Consider the following 19,736-nt stretch of genomic DNA (forward strand, 5'->3'; position numbering starts at 1 on the left):
ATAATCCTCTGAGGATGGATACATATTTGCGTGGAGGCCCCTGTCAGGGATTTGGCGGCCCCCGGCTCTGTTCAACTTCCAAACACCCTGACCCTTCCCCCCCCCCCCCTCTTCACTAGCCTCCGCGACTGCGTTCCTTCGGGGTGCCCCCTACCCACGCTCCCTGCCCAGGGCTGCCATGAGCCTAGAGCCGCCTCTATGCCCACAGTTTTTCTGAGCTGTATTTTGTCCTGTCCTCCATCGCAGTTTGAACATGATCTCACCAAGCGGTTCACCCTTTCCATCAAATCATTCGCAGGGACGCAGATAAAGCAGTGCAATTGTGGACGATACATAAATCATTAAGGAATTCTTTTGTTTCATGAGAGACCAATTGAACCCCATTATTTATCACAATTGTTTTGGGAAGGCAAAACAATTGCCAAGCAAAAACATCTCCTAAAAACTCTAAAACATTCCTTGTGGTGACTGAACTTACACAACTAGCTGTGAGCCATTCAGCAGTATAGTCCCCAATACCAAAACAAATCACTCACAAGGGAACAACAGTGCAATCACACCAACAATTTGTAAACCAAGTTTGCTCCAAGGTTTATTTTGTAGCTCAACAGGAGACATTTGGGTTGTCCGAATAGATCTGGATGTATCACTACCTGCACATTGCAAACAGTCTCTCTCAGTTTCCTCGGATTGTTTGTCTAAACCTGGCCACTATTATTGCTCTCTCTCCTTGGCCCTGGTAAGATTTCTCCCCAAGTGCCCATCATGGTCAAGATGTTTTTTTTTACTGTCTTTCATTGGTCGTAAATGCACATAACATAGCATACAGTGTACAGCAAAACATAGCATACAGTGTAGTCAGCAGTGCTTTAAATGGAATAAAATAAGTGCAGGTACTCACCAAAAGGAGCAGTGGGCGGAGTTTAGGGTGGGCCCAAGGGCGGTGCTAAGGCGGAACAAGGGGCGGGGTTCGCTTTTTGACCCTGCCAAGGTTGTATGCACAAAATCTGCATGCATTGTTAGAATGTGAGATGTATGTGTCCATTAGTTATCTCACTAATAACTATATATATGGCACTTACTAATAAGTGTTTATTACTATCCAAACTAACCTTTTTTTTAGCAACGTTAAAATGAGAAAAGATCGAGGAAAAAAAAGCAAGTTCTAAATATATGCCTTCTTGTTTGCAGTCAGGTCCTTGCTGCAGGTTCATAACTCACTACACTATAATACAGGGATGTTAACCTTTACCCTGAACGTAACACAAGGCTCTACGCAACAAAAACAGTAATCAACTAAGCTATCTACATAAAACAACGAATCTGCGATTTACATGTTGCATGATGTGCTTTCCAGCAGACACATTGATCCTCTAGTCTACGCACTTTAAATAGTGTTCATCCGCTACTCGCGCTATGATTCAGGTGCTATTTCTTTTCTGTTTTTTTTTTTACAATATGACGCCGTGAACGCTGGACACGTTACCACACTTTTTTAACTTTCCCTCGCCCTCCTCCATCTTGTTTCTTCTCCCCTCCACATACTGCTATCCTGTTTCTTCTACCCACTGCCACTCCTTTCATGTTTCTTCTGGCTGCTTCATAAAGCTTATTTTTAATTGTCCCATTACAAGACCTAATGGCTTACTTCTTTCTCCCAATTCAGTTTATTTCTTATTTTGCCAATCAACAACCCCTATATCTTCACTGTTAAACCCTTGCACACTCCAATTTCCTTCAGGGTGGTAGGCAGATTTATCCACTCCTGCTCATGTACTGTTAGAAGGTTTCAGCTTTAAATTTCCTCCACTGTCACTATTATGACTTTCAGTAAACCTTCCTTTCTGAATACAGCATCCATCAAGTTCACCTCAGCAAATATTGCCCATTTGCTTCGATTTTGTAATCTGTGCATAAAAGAAGTACTTTTTAAACGGAACCACTCCCGCCTGCAAACGGTTTGAAATAAAGTTTGTAATGTGAAGCATTCCAAAGAAATGAGGACAGTTTATGTATCAAACCTCAAGGTCTGACTACTAATGAAGCAATTGCATAACGGATTTTTCGATAATCTAAATAAAACGCATTCATTTTATCAACCGCCTAAGGATGACATGCTGCTTCAGCCTGCCTTAAATCGAACCGGTGGCCTACAGCCCACTGAGCCATCTGTATAGTACACAAGTCTCTCCTGAAACATTTGCAAACATGAGTTAGGGCCAGAGCTGACAACCTCTGTACTGGGGAACCAGATGCCAATCTCCACCTTTTTCATTGGACTCACAGTCTGTCCAAGGTGGATAAAATAGAAATCGGTGAGTTTGGTAACAAGATCCCTTCTTATTTACACATGCAAGAAGGCAATTTAGATGCGTGGCAACGGTAAAATCATTAACAAACGTTCTTTTGTTATGTCCTGAACAGGGCCTCCCACCGCCACCCATTAGATTTTACAACCCCCTCTCAGCCCCACTGTGAAAGATCAATGATATGCTAATCACTCTGCAGACACACCTATGCTCTGATGACTTACAATGCTGCTCAGGCAGTGTCCTGGTGATGATGAGCTCCTGTGATTGATTCCGTGCAGTGCTTGGTAAAGGTGCTGCCTTGGTATCAGTTACGAGATGAAGGAGCGCTGCCTCGGTGAAAGTCAGGTCCCATGAGTACCAGTACTCTCTTTGTTCTAGAAAAAGTGCCAGTACTTAAGGGGAGAAAATGAAAAATTGCTGGTACTCAGTACAGGTAAGTACCGGCCCATGTAAAGCACTAATAGTCCGAAAAAATCAAAGTAATTAAGTAGCGCTCCCCACCCCTTCTGTATGTCCCCACTCTCTTTCGTGCAGGCTAGTCTCCCATCTTTCACCTTGGTGATGCCCCCATCTCTTACCCCAACCGAGGAGGATGATCCTTTCATGTTGACTCTTCGTCAGCTCCTGCAATCTCCTGCAATTCATAAATCCTTAACTTGAAACACCAACCTTTCTGCTTCCATACACATATTCATTCCCTCTTTCCATCATGTGACAGTTGTGATCTGTGCCCCTCCCCACAGTCTGGCCACATCTCTCTTGGCCACCATAAACCCCAACATGCAAAATCCCAAGGGTCTGCGCGGTATACCCGCATTATTAGGGATTCCTAGTATTACTAGTTGGGGTGTTTCCAGTATCTCCATGCCAGAACCACCTCCTGCTCTCTGATTACTCCCCTCCTGTATTTACCAAGTTTGGGGTATCACTATCAACATGTGTTATGTATGAAGGTCCCCACTTCAGTGACACCTGTGAAACAATTAGAATTACCCGCCCTTCTCATCTTAACATGTTTTACTTTGAATATAATGTACTCTGTGCAACATTTTGAGTTGCTCTAATCATAGCCTTGCCCTGATGGCCACTTCTTGGGTTGCATCAGGGCTTTCTCCCAATCTATGTCTTCCATCTCCCCGAAATCTTTCTCCCATTCGGCTCTCAAGTTTAGGAGACCATCCAGGGCGTGATTTATAAGTTTGCATTAGAGTTGTGACACTGGTCTCTGGTTTAGCTCGCCTGTAGCACCCAAGCCTCTATGTGTGTATGGTCTGGGATGACTGACTCAGTTGTCTGCTCCCTCCGGAGGGCTGGGTGTAGTTGTATATATTTATATCTTTGGTAGGATGCTAGCTGGAATTTTCTTTGCAAGTCTTCAAATGTTTATATTCCTCCCATCTGCAGGTTGTCTCTCAGGGTTTCTATGCCCACCAGTTCCCACTTATTGTATCCTGCTAGTTTGCTGACCTCCTTCAGAGCCGGCCCCTTCCAAAACGGAGTGATAACGTGAGCTTCTCATGTCACCCAATCGCACTGTGGGCGACATGCCACACTTTCAGTTGCCCTAATCAACTTGAGCAGGTGTTTTCATTCCTGTTTATTATATAAGTAATGAATGTAAGTGGTTGGCGCTACCTGTGCCCTCTCAATTCGGGTCACCAGCTCGCTATGGGACTTAACTCCCGGTCATTAATGACCTGCAATTGTGTCGCCCTGTAGTACATTCTGATGTCAGTGAGGGTAATACCCCTATTATAACAGGATCTATATAGTCTCCTCAGGGTTACCCCCCCTGGGACCTCCCAGTCCCCCACCTGGAACAGGGTTGCTTTGTCCCAATTAATACAGTATCCTGAATACTCCTTGGATACCCAAAGATCGAGAGGACAGCTGGTATAGCTATCTCTGGATCAGTAAGGTAGAGCAGCATGTTGTCTGCATACAGAGAGTTTTTCGGGCTCCACAGGAACCCAGTAACATTGGCTCTGTACTGCACCCAGCTCACCAGTGGCTCCAGGCACAGCTCAAATAGTAATGGGGAGAGGGGACACCCCTGTCTTGTCCCCCTCCCCAGTTTGAACACAGATGATGTTACCCCATTCACCTGCACTGGTGCTGTGAGCTTTTTGTAAAGCAAGGCTACCCACTCGCAAAATTTTGACCCAAGCCTAAACCTCCCCAGGGTCCAATGGAGATAGTTCCGATCTATTGAGTCAACTGCCTTTTTGGCATCCAGGTAGAGAATTGCTCTTGGCTCTGTACTCCCCCTCAACCTATCTAGCCACACCTGGAGCCTTCAGAGGCTGAGTTAGGCAAAACATTTGGGTATAAATCCCATCTGGTCTTCATGCACCAGGGAGGCGATTAACCTGGCCAACCTGTTGGCCAGTACTTTACCTACAATCTTGCTTTTCGTGTTCAAGAGGTAGATCAGCCTGTAAGAGGTACCCTGATGCCTGTGTTTTCCAGGCTTGGGTATCACCACCATAATTGCAATGTTCAGATCTGGTGGGAGTTACCCTGCTTCTTTGGACACATAGAATAATTTATGTAAGCGCGGCTTAAGAAGCGGTGCCTGTCATTTAAATAGTTCCACATTAAGGTCATTGGCTCACGGCACCTTCCCCAAGTTCATGGCCCCCAGTGCAGCCCCAATCTCCCTTTCTGAGAAATCAGCCTTCAAGTTATCACTTTTTTCCTTCCACGGCACTGTCAGTGGTACCTTTTGTAGGATCGCCTATATTTCGGTGTTGGTTATTATGTGTGTTGCAGTGTATAACTGCGTTTAGAAATGTGCAAATGCCTCTGCTTTACTTTTATCTGGCTGGGCTAGCCCCCCTCTCTTCTGTTCTCACCTCCACCAGCCAACTTGTTTCACACTCTCCTGCCCAGCATGCCAGCAGTCGGCCTGCCTTGTCCTCTGTTTCATACATTTTCCTCTGTGTGGAGAGATAATAATTCTGGGCTGCACTCTGTACTAGGTTGGTTGCAGTACTGTTCCCTCACTACCAACTATCTGTAGGTGTCTCACGGGATCCCCTGTATGCATCCAATCTTTTTCCCGTCCTAGGAGCTTCGTATCTAAGCCCTCCATCTCTCTATTTTTACTCCTCCATTGATGCACCACTACATTATGAACCTTATCCCGCGGTACAGTTTTGTAAGCTTCCAGAGTGTAGTTGGGGAGTACAAAATATATTGGGGCTGCTCCCCATAGGGAGTGGGTGGCGTCTCTATCTCTCAGGGCCCATACTGCTAATGTCCACCCATGGGCCTCCCCCTGGCCTCGTGCGCCCAGTGTATCCTGTAATAGGAAGTGGTCCAATATGCCTCTCACCAGGTAAACCGCTTGTTAGACTTGGCATCTTTGGTGTGGTTTCCCTTGACTTTTTGCCTCTACCTCCTGTATTTTTGATGCTGTGCTGGATTTTGTTTTTGCTGGCTTAGATGCTTTAGGCACTTTGCCACTGCTGAATGAATGTCAAAGTGCAAGTGCTCCCTGTGTAAATTGTTATCAAGAATAATTATCCATGATTTGCAAATCTGATTTACTGGTAAGTCCCGAGTAAAGTGCACTGAGTGTGTAAGGGCCTGTAAAATCAAATACCACCCACACAGGTAGCCTTTTCAAATGTGACTCAGACCTGCTACTGCAGTGCCTGCACGTGCAGTTTTTACCTGCCATCTCGACCTGGCGAGTGAACCCACTTCCAGGCCCAAATCTTCCCTTCCCTTCCCTTACATGTAAGGCACCCTTTAAGGTAGGCCAACGTTTCTCCCATGGGCAGGGGCAGTGTAGGTAAAAGGTAGGACACGTGCTGGTGTGTTTTAAATGTGGTGATAGTAAAATAATGCCAATTTTGTTTTTCACTATTGAAGAGCAATCTGTCCCATAGGCTAACATGGTAGTTACTTGGTAATATCTTCCAAGTATAGTAACTTTCCATTGGGACAAGATAGAGAATTGAGTTTAGGCACATCTTTTAGGGAGATGGTTTTTAAATTAAGTGTGTAAAAAAGCCACTTTTAGAAAGCAGGCCTTTTATTATTTAACCATTATGTGTGTCTCTGCTGGTTTGTATATTGACTGTCAGGGACTGGGGATGTGCATTCACTGTAGACAGCCACAAAGGGGTGAGGTGTGTCCTGCCTTTCCTGTGTGACTCAGAGCTGAGCTGAATAGACCTTGGCTGCATTTAGCGTGGTGGGAGGAGTTTCACCTACACCTGAATAGGCACTGTCTCTTCTGCACAATACTGTCTCCACCTCCTATAGTGATGCTGCACTAGAGAGGACTGAACTGGTTTGGGACCCTTGCCACAAAGAGAACAAAGACAAAATGGGAAATAAGTAGTGGACCTTAAACCCCAAAGATTTAGATCACTTCTGGACTCAAAAGGAACCTTTTACCAAGGAGAAGAGCTGGAAAGCTATAAGGAGGATACTGCCCCCTTTGCTGTTTGCTTTGCTGATTTGGCCTGCAGTTGCTGCTTCTGCTGAGGAAGAGGACAAAGACTGGAACTTTGCTGCAAACCTCCTTGAAGAAGAATCTCCAAGGGCTTGTGTGTGCTGGCCTACTGTTCTGAAGTCTCAGGGACACAAAGACTTCACTGCCAGCTCCCCTGAACTCCACTGCTGGGAGTTCTGACATGCCAGGAGATGCCTATTCCAGTTTTAGGCATCTGGAGGTTATTCCTGCTGTTGGGAATCAGAAAGCACTTAAAGGAAGCAAGAAAAACAACTCTGATTCCATCAGTGCCGCCCCCAGTGATGCCATGACCTGCACAGAGGTCAGGGGTACCACTTGTGAAGTGCACAATGCACTGCCCCGTCTACACTGCAGCTCTGATGCCCTTCGATGCCTGCTGATGCCTGCAGTTATCAGCCTTCCTGACACCAGCGTTCGCACCAATGCCTTCACCTCCAGCACCCTGTTATCGCGGAGCCGATAACCGACGAGGGTGACTTCACGGACTCTTCGACTTCGCATTGCCTCACCAGAACTGATGCCTCACCGCCGATGCCGCCAACTTCTCCTCTTCTGGATTCGACACGTTGGCTCCTTACAGACACAATGTCTCACCTCCCCGTAGCAACATTTGAACTGGGCTGGGCGTCGGCACCAACGCCATGCATCATCCTTAGACTTCGTTTTCCAAGGTACTGTTGTTTGGGGGTCCATGTGACTCCGTGCCCGATGCGACGCACCTTGCGAACGGCGCCGTACTTTGGATTTAGGTCTGTCACGATGTCGAAATAGCCCTAGTTGTAGCAATTTGTTTCTAAAGTAGATGTTTGTAAGTGCTATTTTAATATATGAATGTTTGATTTTTGTTATTTTGGTCTTGTTTGGTTTAGATGAAGATACCTTATTTGCCTAAACTGGTGTGGTGTCCACTAGTGGTGTTTTCACTGTGTTACTGTGTGTTTTGAGTACAAATACTTTACACATTCCCTTCGGGATAAGCCTGACTGCTCGTGCCAAGCTACCAAGTGGGTGAGAAGGCGTTAGTTAAAGTGTATATCCCCCTTACCCTGACTAGAAGCAAGTATCCCTACTTGAACAAAGGTACCTACCTCTGCCAATTAGAGATCCCCATTTCTTACATTGGTATTCAGCGGTGAGGATGGAACTTGTATTTGTACTTGACCCACAGATGTTGATGTGCATCACTAGTTTAGTGCAGAACACTATGCAGCCAGATACTGTTTTTGGTTCTATTTTTGATCAACATATGCAGTATTCACGCATCATGTCTCTAAATGGTAAACACGCAGAAGATGTTGCAACATTGGAGTTTGATATGGAGATATTACATACATACAAAGTGGATCCACCCAGATAATTTGTGCAAAAGCTTTCGATGCCCCATGAGGAGTGCTTCTAGGAAAGAGAAGCTGCAGAAAGCATTGAGTGCTTGGTGGGAGGCAAGAGAAGCTGGGGAGACAGGAGATGCAGTTGTGGAGCTGAATTTGCCAGAAGAGGGCTGTAGGTCCCAGGATATGTCTGTAGGAAGAGCAGCCTCAGTTGCTGGCAGCACTGTGTATTCCGGAAATCTGCCTCCAGAGGAGATATAGGAGAGACAGAGGGTCTGAGACCATGAATTGGAGGTAATGAGGCTCCAGGTGAAGCAAATGGAGATGAAGAACCAAAATGTTGCCATGAAGAATCAGAAAATGGTGTTGGAGAATGAGAACGCTCGTACCGTGGAAGAAGAGAAGTTGCTTTTGGCACATGAGTTGAGCATGAGTGAGCTGGACCTCAAGGCCTAACAGGCAGAGACAAGTGCAAACGGTGGCAGAGTACAGTCTGTGCAGTCTGGGGGTAAGGTCTACATTCCCAAAAATCTAGTAGAGAATTTACAGAAGGTGGAGGATATTTATGGATGGTTTGCATCTTATGAATCAGCATTGTGTGTGAATGAGGTCCCAGAGAAAAATTGGTGGGCAGGTCTATGAAACCACTTTGAGGCCAATGGGAGGAGCACCCTGACATCTTTGGAGGAGGCGGATAATCTCACCTATCCCAATAAGAAGGAGGCCTTATGCCTCAGGTATAGGCTCATACCTGAGCAGTACAGGGAAAAGTTTAGATCTTTCAAGTACACAGGTGGAATGTGTGAATGTATTTTGCAGAGTTCTGGATGGTTGGATAAAGGGCAGCAAGGTAACAGACTATCAGGGGTTGTATAATTTGATTGGTTGGGAGCACTTGAGTAGTCTGTGTATTCCAGAGTTGCGCCAGCATCTAATGGATAGTAAGCTGACTGATCCCAAGAAGTTTGCTCAGAAGGCGGGCCGCTGGACAAGTATCATGGTCCACAAGGGGTATGTAGGAAACCCAGCCAAAGGTGGGCAGGCTCCCTAGCAGAAAAGTGGGAGGGACACAGGTAATCAAAAGGAGTTCTCTGGAGGGCCCCAAAATAGTTCCAAGGGTAAAGAGTCCCAGCCCCCTAGTGGTAAGAAGCCATGGCTCTCTAGAGGGAAGCCAGACAACAGGGGTCCCCGCACGTGTTAGATATGTGGTCAAGAGTGTCACATGTAGGGGAATATCAGGTGCCCCAAGGTAACACCGGCATCCACTGGTGCACCGTCACTGGGGTCAGTTAGTGTAGTGCTGAGAGAGGAGTTGGTTCCTAGTGATGAGGGGAGCTAGCTGTGATGACCCTCATTAGGTATTAGAGAGATGATCCAGGAAACCTGCCTGCCTGATAACACTAAGAAGTACCTGCAGTGAGTGACCATCAATGGGAAGAGGGTGCTGGCTCTGAGAGACACAGGAGCCAGTGTGACATCTATGAGGTATCAGTGGGTGCATGAGGAGCAGGAAGTCCCCAATGTACTTCCCACTTTAGGTTTTTGCAGACAACTCTAAGCGCCTGTGTAAGGTGGCGCTGGTTCCTTTTGAGTGGAGGGTCTCAGGTTCTCTAAAGGTCATTATGAGTCTATCCATGCCTGTTGACTGTCTGCTTGGCAATAACCTGGAGAGTTCCCCTTGGAAGGAAGTGGAACACCAGGCTCATTTGAAGATGCTGGGTCTGCCAGATTGGGCGTGTATGGCCACTCGGTCTATGGTAGCCAGTAAGGGTAATCAAGAGGACCTGGAGCCTACAACAGTGGCCCGGGTGCCTGCCAGAAATAGAAGGGGCAGGTGTAGGGTAGGAAAAACGCTCCAGAAGTTCCCGTGTCCAGGAGGAGGTAGACCTTGATGGGTATTAGAATTGGGGGTCTCTAGTTGGCAAGTAGGGACCATTCCTTCTAGTCAGGAAAAGGGAGTTACACTCGTAAAATAACCCCTGCTCACCCCCTGGGTAGCTTGGCATGAGCAATCAGCCTTATGTAAAGCATTTGCACATAACCAACAGTAACACAGTGAAAGCACTACAAAAGGTCACCACACCAGTTTAGAAAAATATCCATTTTTTTTATATATCCAAAGCAAAACCAAAAATGATGCAAATCCACTATACAGTTCTCAGAAATCTTCAATAATCAAAATATACTTGAAATACAGTTCCTTTAAGTCGATAGCTCCGCCTGGGGCTATCACGGAATCTTGAACAACAAATCCAAACAGTTCTGCTGACCGCGGCATCCCGAGCCAGCTACGATGTCAGGAAGACCGCAAAACACTACCTTTAGAAATGTAGGGTGTCGGCGACCTCACAATAAGCCCCGAAGGGCCGGCGTCCGTAGTCGTCAATTCCGGAGGTCGGTGCAGGAGTCCTTGAGCCCTTGAAGTCACACATGTTGCAGATCGAACTCCTTGTGGTTGAAGTCGGGAGCGCCGGCATCAGCAAGCATTGGGCTGAGGTTCAGAGTGCAGTGGTGGGGCGTGCGGTGCACTCAGGTCGTGGTGCAGGCAGCAGCTCAGTGACAGTCATCCAGAGGCATCAGTAAGCCCAGGGCTGCGGTGCGAAGTAATGCGGTAATCATCGTGGTGCTGGCAGGTCACGGGACAAGCAGTGTTGCCGTCGTTGCTAAAGCGCTGTCATCGGCTGACGAGCTGGAGTCTATGGTGCCGGTATCGGTAGGCCAAGGCGGAGGTGTGGGATGAGGACGGTGCGTAGTGTTACTTACGAAAGGTGCCCTTGAACCACGGTGCAAGCAGTGGCGTCGATCTCAGCTTAGAACGGCATCGTGGGGGATACCAAGGCAACGGCGTGAAGCAAGGCGGTATGTAGTGCGGTGCCCACAGGTTGCGGTACAAGCAGCAACTTGGTGGCAACGTCGGGTGGCATCGTCGTTGAGACCAGAGTTGCAGTGCCCTTTGCGGTGCCTTCATGACACGGAATTGGCAGCGGTGTCGTAGACATCGTCACGTTGCTTTTTCGTAGGTTGCAGCACAAAACCAACAGTCCCCAGTGCTGGTGGGAGAAGAACTTGAAGTCTTTGCTGTTCCTGAGACTTCTTGAACAGGGGCAAGCTCTACCTCAAGGCCTTGGAGAAACTCAATAAAGAGGTTGCAGAAAGTTCAGACCAGTCCTTTCACTGCCTAAGACAGAAGCAGCCACTGTAGGCCAACACAGCAAAGCACTCACCAAAGAGGTACTTACTCTCACAGCTTCTCCAGCTCTTCTTCTTGGCAGTCTTTCTTAGTCCACAAGAGTTCTCTGAAGTCTTTTATATCCCTGAGACTTCCAATAGGAGGCAAGCTCTACTTCAAACCCATGCAGAAAACTCTAACAGCAGCATGTCAAAAGTACAACCCAGTCCTTTCCCTGCCCAAGACAGAAGCAGCAAGCAGCAGGCCAACACAGCAGAGCAAGCTGCAAAGTGGCAGTTCCTCCTGACAGCTTTTCCAGTCCTTCTTCCTGGCAGGTTTCTTAGTTTAGCAGTGATCTAAAATACTGGGGTCTAGGCCCCAATATTTCTACACCAAAATTCTTTCTTCTCTGGAGGCCAGTTCTGTCCTCTCTGACCAGCTTCCCGGCAGGCGGTGGAGACAGCATTGCCCAAGGCAAACAGGGCCTATGCAGGTGCAAAGGAAATCTCCTCCCACCACTCTAAATGCAGACCGTGTCTATTCAGGTGCTAGTGAAAACTCCTCCCCCTACTCTGAATGCAGCCCAGGTCTATTCAGCCCAGCCCTGACTCATTCAGGAAAGGCAGGACACACATCAAACCACCCCCCCCCCCCCCCAGTGGCCCTCTGGGAGAATGCACCTCCCCAGCCCCTGTCACTCCAAAGCCAGCCAGTCAAAACACAAACCAGCAGAGGCATATAGAATGACTAAGCAAGAAAATACCTATGTCTATGTTCTAAAAGTGGTATTTTCAAACACAGAATATAAAAATCATCTTTATTAAAAGATGCATCTTTATATTCTGAATTCAGGCATCTTAAACTTGACTTTCCTATCTTGTTCCACCGGCGAGTTATATTTATAAAATGATAAAAATAAACTTCCATTCTACCCTATGGGACAGATAGCCTTTCCATAGTGAAAAACAAAATACACTGTATTTCACTACCAGGACATGTCACACACACCAGTACATGTCCTACCTTTAACATACACAGCACCCTGCCCACAAGGGTACCTTGGGCCTACATCATGTGTGACTAATATGTAAGAAAAGGGAAGATTAGAGACTGGCAAGTGGGTGTCCTTGCCAGGTTGACATGGCAGTTACAAACTGTGCACAGACTGCAGTGGCAAGTGGGAGTTACCATTTCAAGGCTACTCATGTGGGTGGCATAATCAGTGCTGCAGGCCATCTAGTAGCATTTGACTTACAGGCCCTGGCACACTCAGTACACTTTACTAGGGGTTTACCAGTAAATCAAATATGCAAATCATGGAAACACCAATCCTTATTACAAATTACACAGTGAGCATATGCACTTCAGCAATGAATAGCAGTGGTAGAGTGCCCAGAATCCTAAAACCAACAACAGGAGGTCAGTAAAAAATAGGAGGAAGAAGTAAAACGTTTGGGGATAAACCTGCAAAAAGCGCTATTTCCAACTGGGGGGATGCCCTGGAACCTATAGGGGAACAAGTGGCCAAACAGGGAGACCTCCCTGAGCAGACCCATTGGCAATAGGAATGGGGTCCCACCAGGGAGGAATTTTGCAAGGTGCAGATGGAGTGCTCTATTCTTGTTGGTGTACGGCAGCAGGCTGCAGACCAGGCAGCAGTTGATCAGACTGGATCACGTTGGATTTATTGGGAGAATGGTCTCCTATATAGTGAACTTGCGGTTGCTGAGCCGGGGTCAAATGTGTGATGGTGGTACCCAAGCACTTCAGAACCTTCCTACTGGGTCTAGCTTATGATTTAGCTTTGGCAGGATATTTTGGGTGCGACAGGACCTTTAACAGGCTTGCCCCCCACTTATTTTGGCCCCAAATGTGAAGGACACACTTATACTCAATGTAGGTATTGCTAGGCAGGTTGAAAAAGTGGAGGGAAGTGTAAGGCTCCCCTCTAGACTTTTCCTGTGGTGAGCACCCCTTTCGAGCGAGTGGGCATTAATATTGTGGGAACACAGGCACTAAAAACAGCCTTAGGCAACTAGTATGTCTTGGTGGCCCATGCCACCCAGTGCCCTGAAGCTGTCCCTCTCAGGACAATCACAGCCCCTGTGGTGAGCCGTGCATTGATGGGGATCTTTCTCCATGTGGGGTTCCCCAGAGAGGGGGTATCTAACTGAGGTAGAAACTTCATATCTAGCTATATGACTTCTTTATGGGAGGAGTGTGGTGTAATATACAAATGTACTACTTTTTACCATCCCCAAGCAAATGGGTTGTTTGAGAGATTCAACCGAACTCTGAAAGGCATGATAAAGGGTCTTACAGAACCAAGAGACATAAGCGGGATGTCTTCTTACCCTGCCTGTTGTATGCCTACAGGGAGGTACTGCAGAAATCCTTAGGGTGTAGTCCCTTTCAATTGCTGTATGGGCACCCTGTGAGAGGGCCTCTCAGTCTGATGAAGGAGGGCTGGGAGAAAACTCCCAGTAAGACTCACCAGGAGGTGTTCAGCTACATGCTGGCCTTTAGGAACCAGACTCAGCGCTTCAGGAAGCTCACTCAGGCAAACCTGGAAGCTAGCCAGGAGGAGATGAAATGATGGTACAACCAGAATGCCACTCTGGTAGAGTCGCAGCCTGGCCAAAAAGTGTGGGTGATGGTGGCACCAGTGGAGCCTTGTGCACTCCAAGAGAAGTGGACTGGGCCATTTGAGATGGTTGAGCGCAAGAGTGAAGTCATCTACTTGGTGATCTTGCAGACTCCTAGGAGCCTTTCGAGGGCCCTACACGTGAACAGCCTCAAACCTCACTTCGAGAGGTCTGAAGTGACTATGCTCCTGGCTACTGGTGATGGAATGGAAGAGGAGAGTGAACCTCTTCCTGACCTCCTCAACAAGGAACATGATGGGGCAGTGGATGCTATGAACCTCTCGCCCACCTTGACCCCAGAGAAGCAGAGGGATTGTCGCCAGTTGCTGGGGCAGTTCACCTCCCTATTCTCCCTGACCCCAGGAATCACCATTTGGTATGTCCATGATGTGGATATTGGAGACAGTTTACCTGTAAAACACAAGATTTACAGGCTGGCTGACAAGGTCAGAGCTAGATTCAAGGAAGAAATTTCTAAGATGTTGGCATTAGGCGTGATGGAGCCCTCCAGCAGCCCCTGGGCTAGTCCAGTGGTCTTGGTTCCGAAAGCTGCTGCACCAGGTGTCACTTCTGAAATGGGGTTCTGTGTGGACTACATTGGGCTCAATGCCATCACCAGGACTGACGTGCACCCCATCTCCAGAGCTGATGAGCTCATTGATTGGTTGGGAGTAGCCCGTACCTCAGCACGTTTGATCTAATGTCTGGGTACTGGCAGATTACCTTATCTGATGGGGCAAAAGAGAGGTCTGCATTCTCAATGCCAGAGGGGCACTACCAGTTCCGTGTCACACCCTTTGGGTTGAAGAACGCCCCTGCTACATTCCAGAGACATGTAAACCAGGTACTGTCTGGGTTGGAGGAATTAAGTGCCGCCTCCCTGGATGACATTGCTGTGTTCAGCTCCAGCTGGAAAGAACACGTGAAGCCCCTCTGTGAAGTGCTGAAGGCTCTGTAGTAGGCAGGCCTCACTATCACTGCCAGTAAGTACCAGAAAGGGCAGGGGTCTATGGTGTACAAAGGGCATCAGGTAGGATGCGGCCAGGTAGCTCCTCTACAACCTAAGATTGAAACCATCTGACTTGGGAGTCCCCAGACAGAGTTGAGAGCCTTCTTAGGTCTCACCGGCTACTATAGACAGTTTATCAAGGGTATGGTACCATTGTTGCCCCTTGACAGAGCTGACTTCAAGGAATCAGCCAAGAAAAGTGATCTGGACCGATGCCTGCCAGACCACTTTTGATGCCCTGAAATCTGCCATGTGCACCCATGCTCAAGGTGCCCAATTTCTCCCATAAATTTGTTGTGAAGACAATTGATTCAGAGCATGGTGTAGGTGCAGTTCTCTCGCAATTGAACAATGAGGGCTTGGACCAACCAGTAGCTTTCATTAGTAGGAGGCTACTTCCCAGGGAACAGAGGTGGAGTGCAATTGAGCGAGAAGCTTTGGCTGTGGTCTGGGCACTGAAGAAGCTAGAGCCCTACTTGTTTGGAACTTACTTCCAGGTTCAGCCAGACCACAGTCCCCTCAGATGGTTGATGCAGTAAAAATAAAGTGAGAATGAAAAGAGAAAGAGAAATTGGTATACTGAAAGTATTGTAATTTTATTAAGCCAGTATGAATTAATGTGTTTGAAATGAGATTTGGATGTTTCCTTATAGTATGCATTTTTATAGTATATAATTTGCACACACAGTCAGGCAGGCAAGCACTTACATATCCAGTTATACTCCCACAAAGACACTTATGTACCCACCACTCAAATTGCGAGACAGTGACTGCAACGTTCAGTCACCCACCCATCAAACCATTCACACACCCATTTACTCACCAATACATCCAGGTTTGAGTATTAGTTCACCCTTAGAGCCTAGGAGACACACACAAAATGTAATCTGCATCACAAGAAGAGTTTGAAGAACACTACTTCAGCACTCTGGAAAAGGGAGAACCCTGATTGTAGTTGATCTCAGATCCAAGGCCATAGAGGGTAGTGGGTTTCAGAAAGAGGGAGAGGAGTGGAGAAATGAGTGGATAAAGTTTCCAGATAAGAAAGGGAATCTCCCAGAGAGAGACGTCTTTACTGGATACCGTGCGGGAAGTACTATTTGCTCCCAAACCCAGTCTTCTGAGGACCTCACGGACAGACAGGCTGAGTGGGACCTGAGGCTGCAGCTGGCCTAGCTAGGTGTAGAGGAGAGAAAAGGTGAGACTGAGAGAACCTTGAAGGAGAAAAGGGTCTTGTTGGCTGGAGTGTCAAGGAGGTGCACTTGAAGGCTAAATAGCTGTAAGTCTAGTAAAAAAGGTGTGAGCAACACCTGAAGGATAAATAGCTGTTCGAGTCTAGCAAAATAGGTGTTATCAACACTACTGTGTCCAGTTCAAAATAAAGAGTTCATATATTTAGAGACTTGGGGCCAGATGTAGGTCGGTCGGTAACGGCCGAAAATCGGTGTTTTCGGCCGTTACCGACCGGTATACATGATTTGGCATGTAGGGGCACAATTTTACAGAATCGGTAACTTTACCGATTCGGTAAAGTTACCGATTCTGTAAAATACCGAATCAGTATTTTTTACCGATTCGGTAAATCTCTGATGTAGGTGGGACTCTTCTGAGTCCCAAAGGCCCTACAAAATCGGTATTTTACCACACAATCCTATTGTGTGGTAAAATACCGATTTCAGGTGTGCATGCACATGTGTGCATGCACACCTAGCCATGTGACAGACAGACATGCCCTTTGTGGTAAAATACCGATTTCAGGTGTGCATGCACATGTGTGCATGCACACCTGGCCATGTGACAGACAGACATGCCCTTAGGGCATGTCTGTGTGCCACATGGCGCACATGCCTATTTGTGGGGTGCCAGAGGGTGTCAAAGTGACACCCCCTGCACCCTTGCAAAATTCGGTATTTACCGATTCTGTAAATACTGAATCGGTATTTCCCATTGATTCCTATGGGCTTTGAAGCCCATAGGAATCAATGGTAAATACCGATTCTGTATTTACAGAATCGGTAAATACCGAATGTGACAGATTCGGTATTTGCACATCTGGAAATACCTACATGTCCACCACATTGATTTACCGATTTTCAATTACCGAATCGGTAAAATTCGGTAATTGAAAATCGGTAAATCGATTTTACCTACATCGGGCCCTTGGTGCTTGACTTGAAGGAGGGGGCTGATATGGACAGATTATGTCTGGTATAAGAAGTAACTGTAGAGGTACAGAGGATCCCTTAGGAGGATTGTAGAGGTGTAGAGGAGTCATATTCATGGTGAAGGGATGGACATCATACTGGCTCTAGAGAAAGGGAATTGGTTGAGGTTTCCCATTATTAAGGAGATTCTTGTCAGTAAGTATGAATTAACTGCCTACACTGACACATTCAGGGACATACTAGTGCAGATTCTGACACACTCAGCCAAACAGTAATGCATCAAATAACACAATTGGGGAAACACTGATGTACACACTGGCATATCATGCGAACACTGATGCATATGCGAACACACCCAGGCACATACTGATGCATACACCATCACACCAAGGTATACACTCATGCATACACTAACAAACTCAGGTACACATTCTTGCACACTCTAAAACACCCAGGTACACACAACAGTGCATACACTAGCATACCCAGACAAACACTGACGTATAGACTGACACGTCCAGGCACACACTGACACACCCAGGGATGTACCAGTACAGACATTGACACACCCAGGCAATAAACAATGCAGACACATCCTGGCACAAATGAATGCATCCGATAACACACCCAGCATACACTGATACAAACACTTACATACACAGGCTCACACTGATACCTATTCTAACACACCAAGGCACAAACAGATCCATACACTAACACACCCAGATAAACACTTACACAAAAAGTCACACACTGATCCATACCATGACATACCCAGTGCTTACCCATTTAGACATTGACACACCCAGTAATATAGGAATGCAGATAATGACATACCCAGCCAAACAATAATACATCCAATAACACACTCAGGCACATACTGATGCACACACGGGCACACCCAGAGACTTACCAATGCAGACACTGGCAGACCCAAGCATACTGCAATGCAGACACTGAGACACCCAGCCAAACAATAACGCATCCAATAACACAGTCGTTCCCAAACTTTTTTGACCCGTGGCTCCCTTGACCTACTTGGCAGTTGGCCGTGGCTCCCCACCATTTTTTTACCGGCGCACCGGGGTGCAGCAGCGCACACTTTGGGAACCACTGCCACAAAGTGACGCACCGGCGGCGCAAGGAGCTTGTAAACAATGGGCTTGTAAATAAGACACACATGGTGCTTATTAACTCAAAATCGACGTTTAGATTCTTAGCTTCGATATGACGCACTCATCTCAATTTTTTTGTGGAAAACGTCACGGTGTGCGTAAGAAGGAGAGACGTGCTCTCGAGTTTATTTGCGGAACATTGTTTTACGCGTATTTAAAAAGCAAAAAAAAAATATAACAATATATCACATAAATTGATGGAAAGTCTCGCTAAAGTAAAAACATTTGGAAACAATAGTGAAAGGCCTAAACGTTGCACAGAGCTAATTTAATTACTAATCACCATCACTAACAAGACAATTATCAACAGATACAAAAGTCTGCAAGTAAAATTAGAAAGCTGGCAAGAGGGATGCTTACCTTGTCTGCTGCAGCAAAGAAAGAGGGCATACTTCAGAGGAAGCCTTTATTATTATACTCTCCTGCTGTGAATAGAATGGTTACACTTTCTTTGCCACAGATATTTTCCCTCTTCCTTTTGGGAAAATGTACTTTGTAAGCAGTAACACATGGTAGAGCAGTGAAGTTGTGCAGTTGTTGGTATAGAATTAGAAGACTGATTTTACAGATTGCGGATTGAAAAATACAGTATGTTTTAAATACACTGCGTAATTAAATAAAATGAAGACGAGCAACATACACCAGTTAGTAATGCAGTTTTCTTTTGAAGCGCCAGGAGTGAGTTATAGCATCAGGTGCATTTTGATTTTCAGGCTAACATGCCGTTTAAAAATTGCTACATGTATTTTTTCCTATAGCATTTATGTGTTTATATAAATAGTAATATACTCTCAGGGTTTTCATCCTCATGCCGGTATCCTAACCAGCGTGCTGGTCTTCATCTAATTTCAACTTCGAGCAGAAGCATGACACTGCTCTCCATGCCGTCAGTAAAAACTGATTAGGAACTGACCAGGGTTGCTGGGTCATGCATCACAGTGGAACTTTGTCTTTTTTGGCATATGTTTCATAAATAAAGCACCTACTCTTGCAAATGCACTAGGGCTCTTTATTTCAGTTTTGTTTTTCCCTGCAGAGGTTTAAAACTCACTTGCATTAGTTTAAGCAAAACCCGGCCGGCACCTTATCTATCTCTTCCTTTAGTCAGCTACAGTTTTAGCCATTTCGCCCGCCTTAACCTCACCGAGCTCCTAATTGAGCCATTTAAATGCAGAGGGCGAGGGCTGGGGTCACGTTCAGCGCAAAGGAGCCACATCCTGGGCGGCGGCGCGGCGCCCCTGGCTTCTCATCACGGCGCACCAGGGCGCCGCGGCGCACACTTTGGGAACCACAGCAATAACACATCCAGGCACATACTGACGCAGAGACTGACACACCTAGGGACTTACCAATGCAGACAATGCCACACCCATGAATACAGCAATGCAGACACTGACACAATCAGGCATATGTCAATGCATCCAATAAGGCACCTATGCACACA

Source organism: Lissotriton vulgaris, chromosome 4_1 (assembly GCF_964263255.1).
Source record: "Lissotriton vulgaris chromosome 4_1, aLisVul1.2, whole genome shotgun sequence".
NCBI classification, from domain to species: domain Eukaryota; kingdom Metazoa; phylum Chordata; class Amphibia; order Caudata; family Salamandridae; genus Lissotriton; species Lissotriton vulgaris.